At 47.6% G+C, this 18,409-nt stretch overlaps 1 long non-coding RNA gene across 1 annotated transcript; it reads left to right on the top strand.

Annotated features, from left to right (window-relative positions):
* The first annotated feature begins 9,015 nt into the window (after nucleotides 1–9,015).
* LOC103646887 (uncharacterized) lies at nucleotides 9,016–9,443 on the top strand. Its single transcript, XR_562524.2, has 3 exons — nucleotides 9,016–9,143; nucleotides 9,249–9,321; nucleotides 9,404–9,443. It is a non-coding gene; the product is annotated as an uncharacterized lncRNA (long non-coding RNA).
* The last annotated feature ends 8,966 nt before the right edge of the window (nucleotides 9,444–18,409 follow it).

The following is an 18,409-nucleotide window of genomic DNA, read 5'->3' on the forward strand; positions in this document are numbered from 1 at the left end:
AGGTAGTGCACTGTGTTATCCCTTCTACAAGAAGCTTCCCCACCACGCCGAAGATACCCAGATCTCGGACGACAGGACACAAGGGGATTGCCCCGGCAGCAAATATTTATAGTCCCAAGTGTTATATTCTCTATGTCCTTGGGCCCACATGTCAGAGCCTAGTACCCTTGTGCATGCCCCCCTTCAGCTATAAAAGGGGAGGCATGCAACGTTACACACACATGCAATCTTAGATCACACCTTAGACTCGCAAGCTCATACAAGCTCACAAGCAATACATCTCACAGTGGAGTAGGGTATTACGCTCCGGCGACCCGAACCACTCTAAATCCTTGTGTGTTCTTGAGTTCTTCTCGTTCATTCCAACGATCAAGCAAAACGCCTAAGCCCCTCCTCATCTCAGGATTTAGGGCGGGTGCACTCCGCCACCTGGCCGGAGATTTGCTCTCCGACAGATTTCTAGTGTCCCGGAACCTCCGGATATAGTCATTAACCGATTCTTCAGGCCCTGTTGACTGAGGCTAAGTCATCCAATTCTAATTCATGTTCTCCTGAGAAGAAGTGTTCATGAAATTTCCGCTCTAATTCTTCCCAAGAGTTAATAGAGTTTGGTGGCAAGGCTGCGTACCATGCGAATGCAGTATCAGTAAGGGACAACGAGAATAAACGAACGCGGTAAGCTTCCCCATCAGCCAATTCTCCTAAGTGTGCTATGAATTGGCTAATATGTTCGTGTGTGCTTTTCCCACCTTCACCAGAAAACTTAGAGAAGTCTGGTATTCTAGTTCCCTGTGGATATGGCACGGTGTCGAATCGGTGGCTATAAGGCTTCCGATACGATTGCCCTGTACCTGACACACTAACACCGAGTTTGTCCCTGAACATCCCGGCTACCTCGTCCCTGATCCTCTCCGCCATGTCTGGCGATCATCCATTGAGTTTGTGGGTGGAAATCTCAGGTTGCCTGACATCACTCTGTCGGCTTTCCCCCAGGGATGTTTGAGGTGTGTGCTAGGTGTCCTATTAATGTCACCAGCTCCTGCCCTATACCTCTCAGGCTCTTTTGTGGCCGAACAGTATTCAGCCCTATGTCCATGAGGTGGTATGGCATGATTGTAATGTGTTGCTGCTGGGGCACCATAATGTTGCTGCGATGAATGTGGAAACTGTGCGTATTGCGCAGCTCTCGGCTCTGCGTACGCATATCCGGACGGTCCGGCGTAAGAGGCCGGATGGTCCGCGACCTGGCCAAATGGTCCGAAGGTATATCCAGATTGTCCATCCGTATATGGTGCTACATGGGTAGTCTCGTACCCAGACCACCTGTCGTAAAGAACTGGACGGTCCGCAATCGGGTCGAATGGTCCAGGGCTGTACCCGGACGGATCGGTCATATATGGTGCGACTTGGGCAGTCTGCGCGTGGACTCGTGTAGAGTCGGATGGTCTGGCATAATACGTCGGTCGGCTCATGCCATATCCGGACGGTCCGACGTAAGATAGCGGATGGTCCGCAACATATCCGGACTGCCGGCGTGATGTACCGGACGGTCCGTAACGGGGCCGAATTGTTCGGGGTTGATGGTCCGGCCATGTACGATGCGACCTGAGCGTTTTGTGTGCGGGCCTGCATCGGGTCGGACGGTCCGGCGAAAAATGCCAGACGGTCCGCGGTATAACCGGACTGTCTGAGATGATGTTCGGACGGTCCGGCCGCGTCCAGTACATGCTGCGTGCCTAGTGGTTGCGGCTGTGATGGTGACACGAAAGCGTGCATCGGCATACCATATAATGGCTGGGTCAAGGGTGACCCGTTTATAGCCGATGTGTTTGACGCGGGTGGCTCTGTATTAGACTCTCGCGATGGAAAGTTAGGAGCAGCTGATTTCTCGTATGCACGTAGATGCATTTTAATAGATTCATCTACATATTGCTTTAACTGATCTCCTTGTTGATCCATGAAAGTCGTAAGAGATAGATTTGGAGTACTTACAGCGGAACCCTGAAGTGGAGGTAGGAGAGATTCCATATTGATCTCCCCTTGACGGATGATCTTCTGGTGGCGATCCACCGTGAAGTGCGACAAGTACTTTTCTGCCGCCTCATTGCGCCGTTCGGAGAGTTTATGCAGCAGTTCCGCCTCTTCCTTGTCGCGTTGTTCGTTCCATTGCCACATCACCTCCTTCTCATCGCGCATTACGAGGTCTTACAAGGGTCTTTGGTCATCAGCCGGGAGCGCCTCCATGGTCGGCTTGATGATGTTGGTAGTGGAGATCTTGGTATGATCCTTAGAACCGGCCATCTATGGGCCGATTTTTAGCAGATCTAGACACCTAGTTCCCAGCGGAGTCACCAAAAGTATGTTGGTGTCTTTTGAGGCGCCAATCACTCAATACGAACCGGTGGCGATGCTCTCTTCACAGGCGCGGACGGTCCGCGGCCAGGGGCCGCACGGTCCGCGACCTGGTACAGGGGCCTGGGTTCCCTGCCTGACGGCCGGACGGTCCGCGCCCTGGGGCCGGCTGGTCCGCGCGTGCGCAGGGGGCGGCGAAGGTCGCCGGCGGCGCCTGGATCTCGCTCCCGGGAGGGACCCCGTCGGGCAGGAGAGATCCTAGGTGATGTCTAGGCTCGGCAAGCCGACCTAGACTCCTCTAATCGATGTAGAGCCGAAGAGAAGCGGAGAATTTGGGGATTAGATTACTAAACTAGAACTATACTAGAGCTACTCCTAATGCATAAGGTAAAAACGAGAAATATACTTGATTTGATTGATTGGTGGGGGTTCAATCGGTCGTAGCCCTTCATCTGTATAAAGGGGAGGTCTGGATCCGTTTCGAACTGATCTCCGAGTCAATCTCACGGTTTTAGCTAACAAATCACGCGAGAAACTAGGAACCCTAACTGACTCTGCACGCGCGGACCGTCCGCGCCACCACCGCGAACAGTCCGGACCGCGGACCGTCCGGCCTCAGTGCCGGACCGTCCGCACGGCCTTTTTTTTTTTTGGCTTCCATCAGCATGCGCTGCGAGTTGTTCCAACTTTTGATGTCGTTGTCGCGCGCGTATTCGTACACTGATCGATCGAGCCTAACACGCATGCACGTTTGCAACGAGTTTCTTGAGTGCACACAAGCTATTCCTACGTTATCCATTTGTCTGACACAGTCGAAGAACGGATTGTGATGATGTGAAAGTTTGCGTTTTGTAGGAAAATTGTCAGACTCATGCTGACATTGCATGCATGATAGGTTGGATGTGGAACGTTTAGTTACTTGCAAGCAAGTCTTTCCGACATATAAATATAAGAGACTCTTTTTATAGAAGTACCAGAGTCTGCTGAGAATTGATCTTTTTCCAGCTATGTGCAACGTGCGGTACAGTGTAGTGTGCATCAACAAAAACGTATACTGGTGGACAACACCTACCCATCACCCATGCATGCTGCTGCACAAGATAGTGTCAACCCAGTACGTACATGCACATTTTTTAGCACATAGCAGGTGTTTAAAATGCCAAGTTATATAGGTTAGCACTTAGCAGTATTAGAATCTGGCTGGGCCTAATTCTTGCGCATTATGATCTGCATGTATGGATCGTACTGTTGCTGTATGCCTCACCTCTGTCGCTGCACAAGATACGGGACAGTGTTCTGGCATGCACATGCCTAATGATTAGATATCCTTGTAATTAATCTTCAGGAAGTGGATAAACGTTGTCAGTCTGAACTGGACAACTGGAGGCTGGAGCTGCGAAAAAAGCAGCAAAGATGCTACTAGCTAGCTCAATTGTTTATAGCTAGGGAGGAGGATTAGCTCAGCGAACCAGTAGAAGCTCAGGCCCCCACACGACTTCATGTAACCCCATCAAAAGGAAGTATAAAACGTTATCGGGGGGACTGAAATGTTTAGTGCCAACAACCAATCTACTCTCTCCATCTCTGAATCCTCTCCAGGGCCTCCGAAAGATTTCGACGCATTTATAATATATGTGTCTAGAATTTATTCGATTTAGTTAAATAAAATGTAAAGTAGGGATCGGATTAAACATTATCGACGTATATTTAATGTTTGTCTAGCATATATGACTTTGAGGTCGTACAAAACCCTTGGTAATATATTATTCTGCGAGTAGAGCAGGGATCAGATTATTAGGGCATGTTTGGTTCCCCCTGCCTAACTTGTCATACTTTATCTAACTTTTCTATCTAAAATTAGTTCTTCAATTTAAAAAACTAACCTTAGATAAAGTGTGGTGCAATTAGCCACGAACCAAACAAGCCTCTCTCGAAAAAAGGCAAAAACCAAAGAGTACCTTTATTTAGTTGCCATGCTTCCACGATATAGGCTTGCATTGTGTCGCGAATAAAACAATAGATGCATGCACCATCGGCAGGCGCTACCGTACCACTATTGCATACTATAGTAGTAGTATAAACGACACAGGCCTGCTAGTTGAGTTGTTGCCATTAGCGCCCCCATATAATTCCCATCCGGCCAAATTTTTCAATAGCTGAGTGGTTACGCCCCCATAATCTCCCATTATCACATCTGGTGAGAAATCGTTGCAGCTGAGGACGCCTATGTGTTCGGTAAACCAACTCCAATGACCCCTCCAGCTTCTACATTATCACTCTAGCTCATATGTCTAATCTAATCTACTCACACACACAAAAAGAAACTTCAGTAGATGTGTCCCGACCCTCCCACGGGCACAAACAACAAGCTACTGTTTTCTGACTGGTGGGTCCTAGCAAATAGACGGCAATGGTCAGGGACTACTGGTGGATTAAGGTGCTCATAGTAAACAACTCGTTGTCCGTCGCCTGATCCAGTGGTTCCAGACCCGATCACCCGTTCCGTAATTAATTAACAACAAGCCGCGAGCGAGAACCGGTGTCGTCGTTGTCTCACCAAGCAGCAAGGACAAAAAACTGTCGACGCTTTTAATTTCGACACTGGCCGGAGTCGTGTCTGAACCCTCGTCCCCTCGCTCACCGGTGGTTTTCTTCGGGGGAGACGAACCGAACGCAACTCACGGACCGGAGGGTTCCAGACGGGCCCACGAGGTCAGCGAAAGGACGGGGATCCAAACAAGTTGGTTGCCCGCGCGCGCGACCCCACGGCCACGCCAATTTTTTTGTATTTTAGCCCTTAAACAGAAGTAAAATCACGTTTAGAGCTAAAAAAATTTTAAATGCAGTTTTGGACCCTTAGCTCGGCGCCATAGCCTGTGGCGTCGAGCTAACACAGCTCGGCGCCATAGGCTGTGGCGCCGAGCTTCGTGACGTGGCGGCTCGCGTGGCACCTAGCTCGGCGCCACAGATCTTGGCGCCGAGCTAGGAAATATCCGCCAAACGCCTTTCTCTCTGCCCGTTTCCTCTGTTGTTCAGAAATCGCGCAACGCCCACCGCCGCCGTTAGGAAAACGCCGCCGCCCCGCCGCCGTTAGGAAAACGCCGCCGCCCCGCCGCCTTCTCTCCGGCCACCACGCACGCCCAGCTCCGGCGGCGCGGCCGCCCTTCTCTCCGGCCTCCCCGCCCTCCCAGCCCGCACGCCCAGCTCCGGCGAGGTCCGCCGAGCTTCGCCCGCCCCGCCCGCCTACCTCGCCTGGGCCGGCCGCCGCCGAGCTCCCCGGCCACCGCGCAGCCTGCTCGCCGAGCTCCGGCCCCGGCAGCTCCCTCCCCGGCCACCGCGCTGCCTGCTCGCCACCGGCCGGCCACCGCTCCGGCCCCGGCAGCTCCTTCCCCGGCCGCTGCGCGCCCAATGCCTGCCCACTGCCGCCCCCGGTAATTTTATTTTTTTAATTTCTTAGTTAGTAAACTGTTAGGGTTTGTTAGTGATTAGTAATTAGTTAGCTATCCAATTATTTATTGTTTAGTAAATAGTTAGCTATTTTGTTGTTAGTGTTTATTAAAATAGTTAGCTAGTTTGTTGCGTAGTATATTGTTAGTGTTTAGTAAATTCTTAGTGATTATATAGCTACCATTTTGTTTAGTGCATTGATATTACATGTTTTCTGTGTTGGCAACCATCGTGTTGTCGTTTATTCGCAGGTTCTATAAACATCACTTTACGGGGGAGGTGCTGCCAAATTTTTTACTGGCAATTGGTTTTTTTGTACGTAGGTGTTCGTCCGACTTGACCTTCTCCACCGTTAGCTGGAGTCGTACGCGTTCTTAGGTATACATAGTTTTCGTACATTATTTATAGATTATGTAATTTCGTTTGATGTGTTCATTTAATATTTACTATATGGTTATTAGTTAATATATATTTATTACTTAGTAAGTTAGTAGGCTTAAGTATGTAGCCATTATTGAGTTAGTAATCCATTTTTGCAATAGATGGACAACCTAGTAACACTATACCATGGAGGAAGGGTGGAGATAGATGCTTATGGGAGTGTTACTTTTGATGGTATGAAGATCGTGACCATGTTGTTCGTTGAAAGACCAACTTTTGACCAGCTTTTGGCTCGAGCTTGTGAGGAGATTAGTTGCGACATAAACGACCCTAGAATATCAATTCAGGGTTTGTTGTCCCATATTACATATGGAACAGTTGTCCGACGGTTGATCTCCATTACCTCAGAAGATGATTGGGTGATATATTTAAGAATTGTGAAGACGATGGTTCCACCATGTTTGGATGTGGTTGTTCAAAAGTTACCTGTTAGTCATTGCGAAGGTCCAGTCGGGTTGTCTCCACAAATGCCAAATGCATCTCGTATTGAAGCTCCTTTGGTAGAGCTTCATGAAGAAGTCGTTGTTGTGCCCGATGCTCAATCGGGTCCGCACGAGTATGGGATTTCTCTTCCTATTCCCAGCGTTTGTGGGGCTTCTAATGCGGTGGTACCCCCCAAGAGATCCCATTGACCCAGGATCCAGTTCACGATCATCCTAGTAAGTGTCTTCGACACATTGTTCGTGTCCATCATTATTTCGTTTGATTAGACTTTTTAATGTGGTTTTTCTTGCTACGACCCGATGCAGGATCTCCACATATCGATAATGCTGATGTTCAGATTGATGTGCCTGTGTCATATAATATGGACAACATATGCAGGGCATCCAATAGTGTTGATGTTCAGATTGAGGATGAGGAGGAGCCATATGAGGCTGCACGGGCCTTAGATTCTGATGATGACCGTCCGGTTCAAGAAATGATCGAGCAAGAAATTGAACTCATAAGACGTTTGTGTCCGGAGCGAGACCCTGCAGTACATGAATTTAGCAGTTTTAGTCATTCCACCCGTGCGTATGCTGAAGGACGTGACGATGAACTGCTAGAGGCTCCGGATAACGCCGACAGCATTGAGATTAAGGTTGGCTTCCTTTTCAAGGATCTGCCTACACTGAGACGATGGCTACAGGAATATTCTGTGAACCGGAAGAGGCCGTTCAAGGTGAGACATTCGTATGCACAGCGTCGTTACACTGTTGTGTGCGAGGTGCCAGAATGTAATTGGAGGGTATGTGCCCGAAGGCAGAAGGACACCGGAAAGTTTAAGATCACCAAAATTGTAGGTCCACACACTTGTGCCCAGACAGAGCTGAGCTCTAAGCATCGTTAGTTGACATCTACCCTGATTGCGAAAAGGATATTGGGGATATTGAAGGGTCAGCCAAACTTGAAGGTGAAGTCAATTATGACCATGACTTCGGAGCTGTTTGGTTACAGGATCAAATATGGGAAAGCATGGAGGGCAAAGCAACGAGCATGGAAGATGATATACGGGGATTGGGAGGAGGGTTATGAGAAGTTACCAGCATTGTTCAATGCAATGAAAGCAAAAAACCCAGGCATGCATTACGAGTACATCCCCAAACCTAATGAATGGAGGAACGGCAAAGAGATATTTTTTTCGTGCTTTCTGGTGTTTCTCGCAGTGCGTAGAGGCCTTCAGGCATTGTCGTCCCGTGCTCTCTATTGATGGTACTTTTCTGCTTGGGAAGTATAAGGGCACATTGTTGGTTGCCATATCATGCGACGCAGACAACTCACTGGTTCCTTTGGCATTTGCTTTGGTGGAGAGGGAGAACAGAGATAGTTGGTCTTGGTTCTTGCGGCTTGTACGCATCCATGTCGTAGGCCCTGGACGCGAGGTTGGTGTCATATCTGACAGACACCAAGGTATTCTTAATGCAGTGCAAGAGCAGATTCCTGGCTACGCACCCATGCACCACAGATGGTGCACTCGACATCTAGCAGAAAATCTTCTTCGAAAGGATCATAGCAAGGCTAACTTCCCCCTTTTTGAGGAGGTATGTCGTCAGTTGGAGGTTTCGTTTTTCGAGGATAAGTTGAAGGAACTAAAAGATGCAACAAATGCTGAAGGTAAGAACTAGATTGCTGGATTGCTGAGGGAACCGCAGAAATGGACAAGGGCCTACGACGAAGGTGGCTGGCGGTTCGAGTTTCAGACTAGCAACATGGCCGAGTCATTTAACAGTGTGCTCAAGGGTATACGGGGCATGCCAGTCAATGCTATAGTAACATTCACTTTTTATAGGCTTGTGGCTTGGTTTAATGATAGACACGCGCAGGCCAAGGCAATGCAGACCCGAGGGCAGAGATGGGCACCTAAACCAACATCACACCTTAATAATGCAAAGGAACGTGCCCATAGACATGAGGTACAATGCTTTGATGAGGAGCTGGGTAAATACGAGGTAACAACACTAGGCGGCATAACTTCCGACGGTGAGGTGCGACCTTCGAGGACACATGTCGTGTTACTTGATGCATTCTGGTGCGGATGTGGTAAACCTAGACAATACCATTTTCCATGTTCTCATTATGTTGCGGCCGCACGTCATCGTAACTTTGCATTTGAGAGCAGAATACCTTCTGAGTTCAGTGTAGAGAGCTTAGTACGTACCTGGAGCCCTCGTTTTGAGCCATTTCTTGATGAGTCACAATGGCCAACGTACACCGGTCTGGTATACGTTGCTGATCCAGCGCATCGATGGGACAAACGTGGTAGTAGGAAAAGGAGCCGGTGCAACATGTTTATGGATCAGGTTTCTGGTCGCAGTAGGAGAGGACGAGCGTCCCCCTTTCTCGTGGACCCAGAGCAGAATGAATGCGGAAAATGCGGTAGACTTGGCCACAACTCACGTACATGCATTTGGACACTTAGTCAGGTGTGATATATTTTTTTATACACAAATTTTATTCTAATATGTCGATGTTTTTGTTACACTTTGTACACAACTTATATTCTAATATGTTGATATCTTAATTTGCAGGATGGCGCAGTTCCACTTGCTGGACCCTCACTACGACGAGCACCACAGGGGCCGTCTCACCGCAGAGGGAGAGGTAATATTTTGTACATAAATTAAATTTTCGAATTAATATATGCGACCTATATTTGACTAATGAAAATTCTTTTGATTGCTAGGTGTTGCCCGTTCTGCGGGTCCGGACCCATGACCTGTTTCTAGAGGAGATGAGGTACGATGAGAGGTACGATGAGCACGTAATCCTGCCTCAGCTAGTGCGATGAGCTCACTCAACCTTGACGTGTCGTCCTCCTCTTCTTCATGTAATCCTGCCTCTGCGAGGGCGATAAGCTCACTCAATCTAGATGTGTCGTCGTCCTCCTCCTCCATCATTGCCATTTTATCCTGAACATATCTCGCATGCGCCTCATCGGCCAAATAGTTTACGCCGCTTCCAATCTCTGCAAATATAATGAGAAAATTAAGTTAGCAAAGTCAGGATAAATAAATTGTACTAACATAATTATAATATCATTTATCTCACTTACTTCCCTTGAGGCGATCAGCAAGATTATCCAACATCTGTTTCTCGGCTTGAGCCGCTTCCCATTCCCTTACATCCTGTGCTCTCTTCTCATCTGCCGCCTTCAACCTCCTATACTCTGCACGCTTCGGGCTATCATAAAAGGCAGATTTTGCTTCCCTACGCATGTCGCGTATGCGATCGTTAATGTACGAATCGACGAGCCGAGATCCACAACGCATCTTCTGTCCCATTATTCTCTTGGACTCTATTGTGCGCATCACCTCTCCTTTGTCGTCGTAACTCTCCCAACTGCATTTCCTCGTCTCCTACAAAAAATAGTAAGTACCGCTATAACATTACATCTGGTGCAAAAAAAAATACCAACCTCGTCGTAATCGACCATATGTCCACAAAAATATCCAACACCAAGCTCCGAAGGAACTAATCCATACTTAGCTTCAATACCACATTTGCAGAGTACTGGATCAAATTTGACCTCTTCTGCCGCCCACCCCATGTATCTCTTTTCCTTTACCTCTGGCTCTGGCCAATGGGACAAAGGACCATACAACCACTCTCTGAAACGACACTTACGCCACCCGTATGGCTGTAGAAGAAAAAATTAGTAATTTATTGTAAATAAAAACTAGTTCATACATTTAGCGTATCAATGGGCTCACATAATCAATGTTCGGACAACAGAACTGCCTGTCATAGTCTTCGTCGATGACAGCACGGTCTCCACAATCGCATCGAGGCGGTGAGTCCATCCGTCTTTCTGTTGCTACCTCCTTCTCCGCATCCGTCATTGGTGGAGGATTCGGGGGAAGAGGTACCCAACGCTTAAAACGCTCATGACTGGTCTTTCCACTCAACCAATTAACGAAAAGAAGATATCGAGGGTCAAATTTATCAGGACCATCGATCCACTGGAAAAAGAAACACTTCTGATGTCCCTAAAATAATGGAAAGATGCACTATTACATATCTACAAAATAATGAATGCGAACAAAATTAAGTGACAAGTCATAAGCTACGTACGTCCAAAGTGCCACAAAGGTAGTAGCAGCGAGCAGCCGTGTCTGGATGTTGTGATTGATGTACCCAAGCCAGTCTGCCACAGTCACAGTTAGGCACGGAGAGTTCAGGAGGAACAGGAGCATCCTTACTAGATACGTCCGGATATAACTCCCGAGGACGACCTCTCTTCTGCCACAACGCCTCTCGGTACATGTTTTTCATCTAATAAACGATTATAATTATCACTTGTACCTATTATGCTTTATAATAAGTTTACATAAACTAATAATCGAAATGCTAATATAATAGGTGTATACAAATTATTAAAATAACAACCTAATATACAAAACGAATCAGTTGGAAATCATACCTTGGTCTACGAAGTGAACCAACTCAAATCTTTGAATCCAGGAAATTTTGACGAAGTTTGAAAATGGGATGAAATGAGCTGCTCTCGGCCAGCCGCGCGTGCGTTTTTATAGGAATTCGTAGCACGGCGCCAAGATCTGTGGCGCCGAGCTACGAGGACGCGCCGCCGCCACGTCAGAGCCAGGTCAGCCCTGGACGCAACTAGCCGTTGCGGCCACGTCACAGCTCGGCGCCATAGGCTGTGACGCCGAGCTAAGGGTCCAAAACTGCATTTAAAATTTTTTTAGGTCTAAACGTGATTTTACTTCTGTTTAAGGGCTAAAATACAAAAAAAAATTCGGACGGCCACGCACGCTCGCGAGTCGATCGAACCCGTCGCGTCACCTTTCCCTCCCGCTGTCGGCGGAGAGACAGAGACCCCACGCATCCGACGTTGCATCCGGGGACCCGCCCAGCCGTTTGTACTTGTACGCCTACGCCTGCCGATGATCATCGCCTCCCACTAGAGTCCAGATCTGCATGCGGCAGTCGCCGGCGGCGGACACCACGGTCTGAATAGGCGCCGAGGATCGTCGTCGATGCATGCTAGTGTTATCGGCGGCGACTCCTCCGGTAGTTAAGTCAGGTAGTGAGTGACATAGTGATCAGTGCACGGACGATAATGGGGCCGGCCATGGACATGGACGACGACGCATGCAGGTGCATACCCCCTCCCGTTGTGGCGTGGCACGGGGAGGGAGAGGAAACCAAGCGTGGTGGCTGCCGCTGTGCATGCCGATCCGATGCCAGTTGCTCACACATCACAGAATCAGATCGTTGGTCCCGTCCCGTCCCGTCGTCGCGCGGCCGCGCCAAAAGCCAACCACAGCGGCGGCCTTTCCTCTCAACAACCTTCCGGCGACCTAGCTAGTCCAACAGAGAAATCTCGCCCCGTGCTCTGATCCCACACCAAAAAGGGCCACCAGTGCACGCCCGTCGGCCGGAGCTAGCGGGACGACGGTCGGTGCCGACGACCTCAATTTTTTCACCGGCAACGGCAAGGCACATACAGCCAATATGGTGTACATAGGAAGAGGGACCACTCGTTGGACGGCATGTGGTGGAATGGAAGTGGAACGACGAGCGAGGAAACGTGAGAGACATATACATTCTTTTCTCGTGTGATTTCTAGACTAGTTGGCCCCTTGCGACATTGCAACTTGTCACGTCCCTAAAATCTACATATACACGACTACACGAGTGCTCGTCGATGCTAACAGGCTACGGCGGCCTACACGGTCCTAGTAGTATCCTACTGCAAGCCTCCAACGTACGTTGACGTCCTAGCCCTAGTGATGATGTGAGAGCTCAATGGTTCTGCTACATGCCACGGTGCACCACAATCTCATCCCACATCATGGATAGAGTGGATTGGGGGATTGGAGGGGCCCTCAATCCACTTCAAACTGAACAAACACTTAGATAACGTGAATGAAAGTAATCTAGTCACTATGGGGATTAAAATGAGGATCTTTTTTGTCCCCGTCGGATATTCACGGGGATGGAGAACCATTCTACGTCTCCATTCCCCACATATCCGCTACGTGAACATTCCTTCATCCAAATTAGTCCATTATGTTAAAATAATACTACAAAATTCAATACATAACCTATTATAAATAGCAATTAAACTTTAAAATAGATGCCTCTTGTAATTTTAAATTTTATTTGTTTAATTTTAATATAACCAATTTAAATTTATCTCTAACTATTGTATTTTTCTATTGACAATAGATTCCTAATGGAGATAAACTTCCCGGCGGGACGGGGATGAGAGAAAAATCTTTTTCGTGAGCGTACGTGGGGATGAGAACGAAAATTTTTTCTCTCCGCGGGAGACGGAAGTCATCCTCCGACCAGAAATTCCCCGTTCCCTAGTGATAGCACACCATGTTTAGTCACAACACCATAGTTTGAAATTTTATAAATAAAGAAATAGGAGCAGACTTGATGGTTTCATTTACATTATCAAGTAGTTAATTTTCACGCAAATTTACGTATACTTTAGATTATGTTCCATGCACATATAGGTGTCTAGAATTTACGTGAAGATTTACCTGTCATCGTTTTATAGAACGATTACTATAATTAGGGACAAAGCTACGTACACCTACAAATATTTTATAAAACTAGTGATTTAGACTAAATTTTCAGTATATATATATATATATATATATATATATATATATATATATATATATATATATATATATATATATATATATATATATATATATATATATATATATATATATATATATATATATATATATATATATATATATATATACACACACTATCTACATATTATTATCATACACCTTCAGAGTATCTGCAATTTCCTCTGATTCACTTTATCTTCAGCACTGACTATGGTCACTTAACTGGTGACCATAATTTTTTGTTAGCTTTTTTTTTTAAATTTCTATGATCTATTTTTCTTCTAGCACGTAGCGTGAAGAATAACATGGAGCTCCATTGGGAGACCACCAATTAGCAAAGTATAAGAGCATCTCCAAAGGGATTCTCTATTTTTTTACTTTTTATATACCTCTATATAAAGATTACACTCTATATATAGTATCTCATTTTAATAGACTCTCTAACATAAAAGTTAGTTTGGCTAGCAGAGTGTCTCGCCAGATTTAGCCAGAGAGGAGATCAATTTGGAGAGCGGAATGACTTGACGAGTTAAATAACTAGTCTGTTGGTTAATTATTTTGCTGTAATTAACCAAAATTTGGTTTAATAAGTCATTTGATTATAGTCTCTTGGTGATGCTCTAAGACAGTTAGTCTTTAAACATTTAAAACAGCAAAATGACACTATGTAATGAAAGTAGTCTCTCCATTTCACTTTTATAAAGCGTATTTTAACACGACACGATCTTCTAAATTACGCTTTGATCATATTATATATATACTTTATAAACTTTAAATATTTAATAATATATTTATATTTAATTACAAATGCAACCGTACTGTTGAGCACCATATTGAGCGGCCGGACGGTCCGCGGTCCGGACAGTCCGCGCCTGTGGGCCGGACGGTCCGCGCATGCGCAGAGTAGTTTAGGGTTCCGAGTTTTGTGCTATGTTTGTTGGCTAGATTTGCGGAATTAACCCGGAATCCAGTCGTGTAAAGGGTCCAACCCCCCTCCTCTATATAAAGAGAGATCTACGGCCGATTTGTAATCATCAATCAAATCAATACAACTTCTATTCACATTTATTTCCAGTACAATTAGGAGTAGTTCTAGTCTAGTTCTAGTTTAGCCTCTCAATCCCCAAATTCTTCGCCTCTCTTCGACTAGAGGAGTCTAGGTCGGCCGGCCCGAGCCTAGACAACCCCTAGGATCTCTCCTCCCCGACGGGGTCCCTCCCGAGAGCGAGATCCAGGCGCTGCCGGTGATCTTCCGCCGCCCCTGCGCACGCGCGGACCGTCCAGCCGTCAGGCAGGAAACCCTAGCCCCTGTGCCAGGTCGCGGACCGTCCAGCCCCAGGCCGCGGACCGTCCGCGCCTGACCAGAGAGCACCGCCGCCGGTTCTTCTTGAGTATTTGGCGCTCCAAAAAAGCGTCAACATACTTTTTGGCGACTCCGCTGGGGAAAGCATATTTAGACCTATCAAATCGGCCCTCAATGGCCGGTTCAAGGGATAGCTCTGATATTTCCCCAAGCAACATCATAGAGCCGACTTGGGACACATTGCCGGCTGACGAGCAGCTCCAGTTCGAGGAGCACAAGGAGCGGATGATCCAGGAGGCGAAAGCAAAGTTCTTGGCCAACTTCAAAGTGGATAGGAACAACAAGGTCGTCCGACATCGGGCGACGGATCCGGCTTCGCTCCAACCCACGCCAGATATCCCCAATGTAAGTAATACCAACGATCTGCAATCTCTTAGAAATTATGTAGAAGATCAGCGTGAACAAATGCAGAACATCATAGGGGGTATGCAAAGCGATCTTAAGAGACTAGTACGTGCATTTGATAAATCTAGTATCGCCAATTTTCCTTCGCACGAGGTTGAGTTAGGAGGTAACACGCGTAACACATCGGCTACAGGTTGTCACGACCAGTCACAACCCCTTTATGGGATGCCGATGGACACGTACCCTGAGCAACCGCAAATCGGCAGCAAATCAGCCGATCTGCACATGCCCGGACCGTCCGCACGTGAGCGCGGACCGTCCGGACCAACAACAGTCGGGCCGATTTTTAATGAGTTACCTAGATATGCGCCCGAACCACCACACACGACACAGAATCTAAACTACCCAGTCGGACCGTCCGCGTACAACAACGGACGGTCCGCACATAATCACGGACGACCCGAGCCAATGTCCGGACAGTCCGCACATGACCTTTTTGAGGAGGATTGTTACAGGAATCCTCACCCGTCCCAGCAGCACTTCCCATCGCACTATACAATGCATCAACCCATTAATTCAAGATCCAGAGCCCAGGAAAGCTTTCCGGCCCCACCCAGGAGGCCGAAAAGAAACGATCAAACCTATGACCCATATAGGGCAAATGAAAATGCACCACGTAACTCAAACCAATGGGGGAAAGACAACATGCTAATATCCAGCCAACTCCACCTATGTTTGACCAGAGAGCCGATGGTCTCGCACCGGCTGCCATTGATATAGTAAGGGAAGAAATAGCCGGGGCATTCCGAGATAAGCTCGGAGTAAGCATCGTCCCTGGGGGCAATCATATCGGAAACCTTATGACAGCCGATTTGATCACCACCCATACCCACAGGGAACCAGGATACCCGAATTCGCAAAATTTTCGGGTGATCAAGGGAAAAACACACGCGAACATATAGGCCAGTTCTTAGCACAATTGGGAGAATTGGCCGACACAGAGGCATTTCGCGTACGTTTATTTTCATTATCGCTAACAGGAACCGCGTTTGCATGGTATGCCACTTTACCTCCTAATTCCATTTCATCATGGGGGGATCTAGAACAAAAATTTCATGATCATTTTTTCTCCGGTGACTATGAGTTGGATTTGGTAGATTTAGTGTCGTTGCGACAGACAAAAGATGAATCGGTTAATGATTACATCCGGAGATTCCGAGATACAAGAAACCGATGCTTTCAAATTCGTTTAGCAGAGAAACAGCTAGTAGGATTAGCCTTTAATGGTCTGCGATATTATTTAAAAGAAAGATTAGAAGGCATCCAATTTTTTACACTAGCACAGTTACATCAGAGAGCTTTGGCTTGCGAAAGCCGGAGCAAAGAAACTGCTAAAACAATGCGTCACAACGTACACATAGTAGAATGCGACCAAAGTAGCTCGGATGACGAATCAGCGGAAGTGTACGCTGCTGAAATGGTTTGGCCAAAACAGGCCAAATCTTCGGCTTGTTCCTCCTTACAGCCGGTTCAAAAGAAACGACAAGAGGAGGTTAAGTTTACGTTTAATGTCGGTAAGTGTGATAAAATATTTGACGAGTTACTCAAAAATGGCAATATTAAAATAAATCACACTGTTCCATCTGCCGACAAGCTAAAACGTCGTGCGTACTGTAAGTGGCACAACTCATTTTCTCATGCCACTAATGATTGTAATGTATTTCGGCGACAGATTCAATCGGCCATTAATGAAGGACGATTAAAATTTCAGGAAATGCAGGTGGACACAGAGCCCTTTCCGATGAACATGATTGACTTCGAGGGCAAGAAAGTCCTAGTTCGGCCAAACACAGCTGATAAAGACAAAGGCAAAGAGACAATCATCGGCAATGCTAAAGAGGCCGATGGGGATCGTAAAGTTTCTCGCAGGAAAGTGGTAGCCGAGAAGACTCCCGATGGAGGGGAGACCCTAAAGGTGACCATCACAGCCTCCAGTACTGGGGGGCAAGCGCAGACAGGGAGACAGATGCAGGAACCCGTGCTGCGTATCCCGGACGGTCCGGCACGTAGGCGCGGACGGTCCGGGACCCCACCGGACGGTCCGGAGAGCTCCGACGGACGGTCCGGCCGTACTCAGGATTCACAACGTCCACGTACTTTCAAACCACGACGACCAGAGATAGGTACGTGGAAAACAAATACATTTAAAGCAGCTGGTCGGCTGATCAAGCCTGGTCCGACTTTCGATCAATTGCTGTCTAAGTACGTTAAAAAGAAGGCCGGCCCCAGTGACCGGTCACCGAAGCGACCCCGCTCACCCATTCATGAGCAACGTCAGGTCAGGCCGATTGGACCATCTCACCAATCGGAAGAAATGAAAGGTCCTATTGTACAATTGAGACCTAACATGCCGACATGGACCCCTCCACCCCCTTATCCATCTATGCCATATCCATACACATATTTACCTCCACCATATGTCCCAAATCAAATGTGGGGCATGCCACCATATCCATTTGGGATGCCATAGTACCCCGCCTGGGGGGCACCCCAAACATCCGTTTTTGATAGGCTGGCGCCGCCACTGCAAGACCGATTGAGCGCTGCTGAATCCGGTCACCACGCACAAGCCCAACAAGATTGCCGGACTACTCGGTCTCCTAGACCGACCAATCCGGCAGGGGGGCATATGCCTATAGCAACTCAAAGAACAACAAAAAAGGACAACATCAAAATAGGCACCGCAGATGTTGTCATACAGGGAGACAATAAAGGGCCGATGATTTTCGGCGAATCGGCCAACACAACCGAAAAGGATACAGCTACCATCAAAACAGCCGATCCAAAATACTCCATGCCTCGATGGTGCCCAGCGGGATTGACACGATCCCAAAAGAGAAAATTACAGTGCCTAAGAGCAAAGGAGAGCCAGGAGAAGGAGGCGGAAAAGACATTTAATGACACACATCCACTATACCCGCCACCGCAAAAGAAATGGAGACCGGAGGCCGTTGAGAAAAAACAAACGGCCACAGAAATAGAAAGTCAACCTGCACCAGGCGCGGACCGTCCGGCCCCCGCGCACGGACCGTCCGCCATTCACCAGGAAGCCTCTGGACAACCTGCACCAGGCGCGGACCGTCCGGCCCCCGCGTGCGGACCGTCCGCCGTTCACCAGGAGGCCTCCAACGACACGACAACATCAATAGAAGAGGACGACTTGCTGGGAGAAGACCTCGTCGACTACGAGGCTTCTCCAGAACGCCCAGGTATGGATGTAAATATTATTACATTTTCTGCCGATTGTACTATCATCGGCGACGATGAACCTGTTGTTGCCCAGTTTGATTTTGGTCCTAAA

The sequence above is a fragment of the Zea mays genome, chromosome 2 (assembly GCF_902167145.1).
Source record: "Zea mays cultivar B73 chromosome 2, Zm-B73-REFERENCE-NAM-5.0, whole genome shotgun sequence".
NCBI lineage: Eukaryota > Viridiplantae > Streptophyta > Magnoliopsida > Poales > Poaceae > Zea > Zea mays.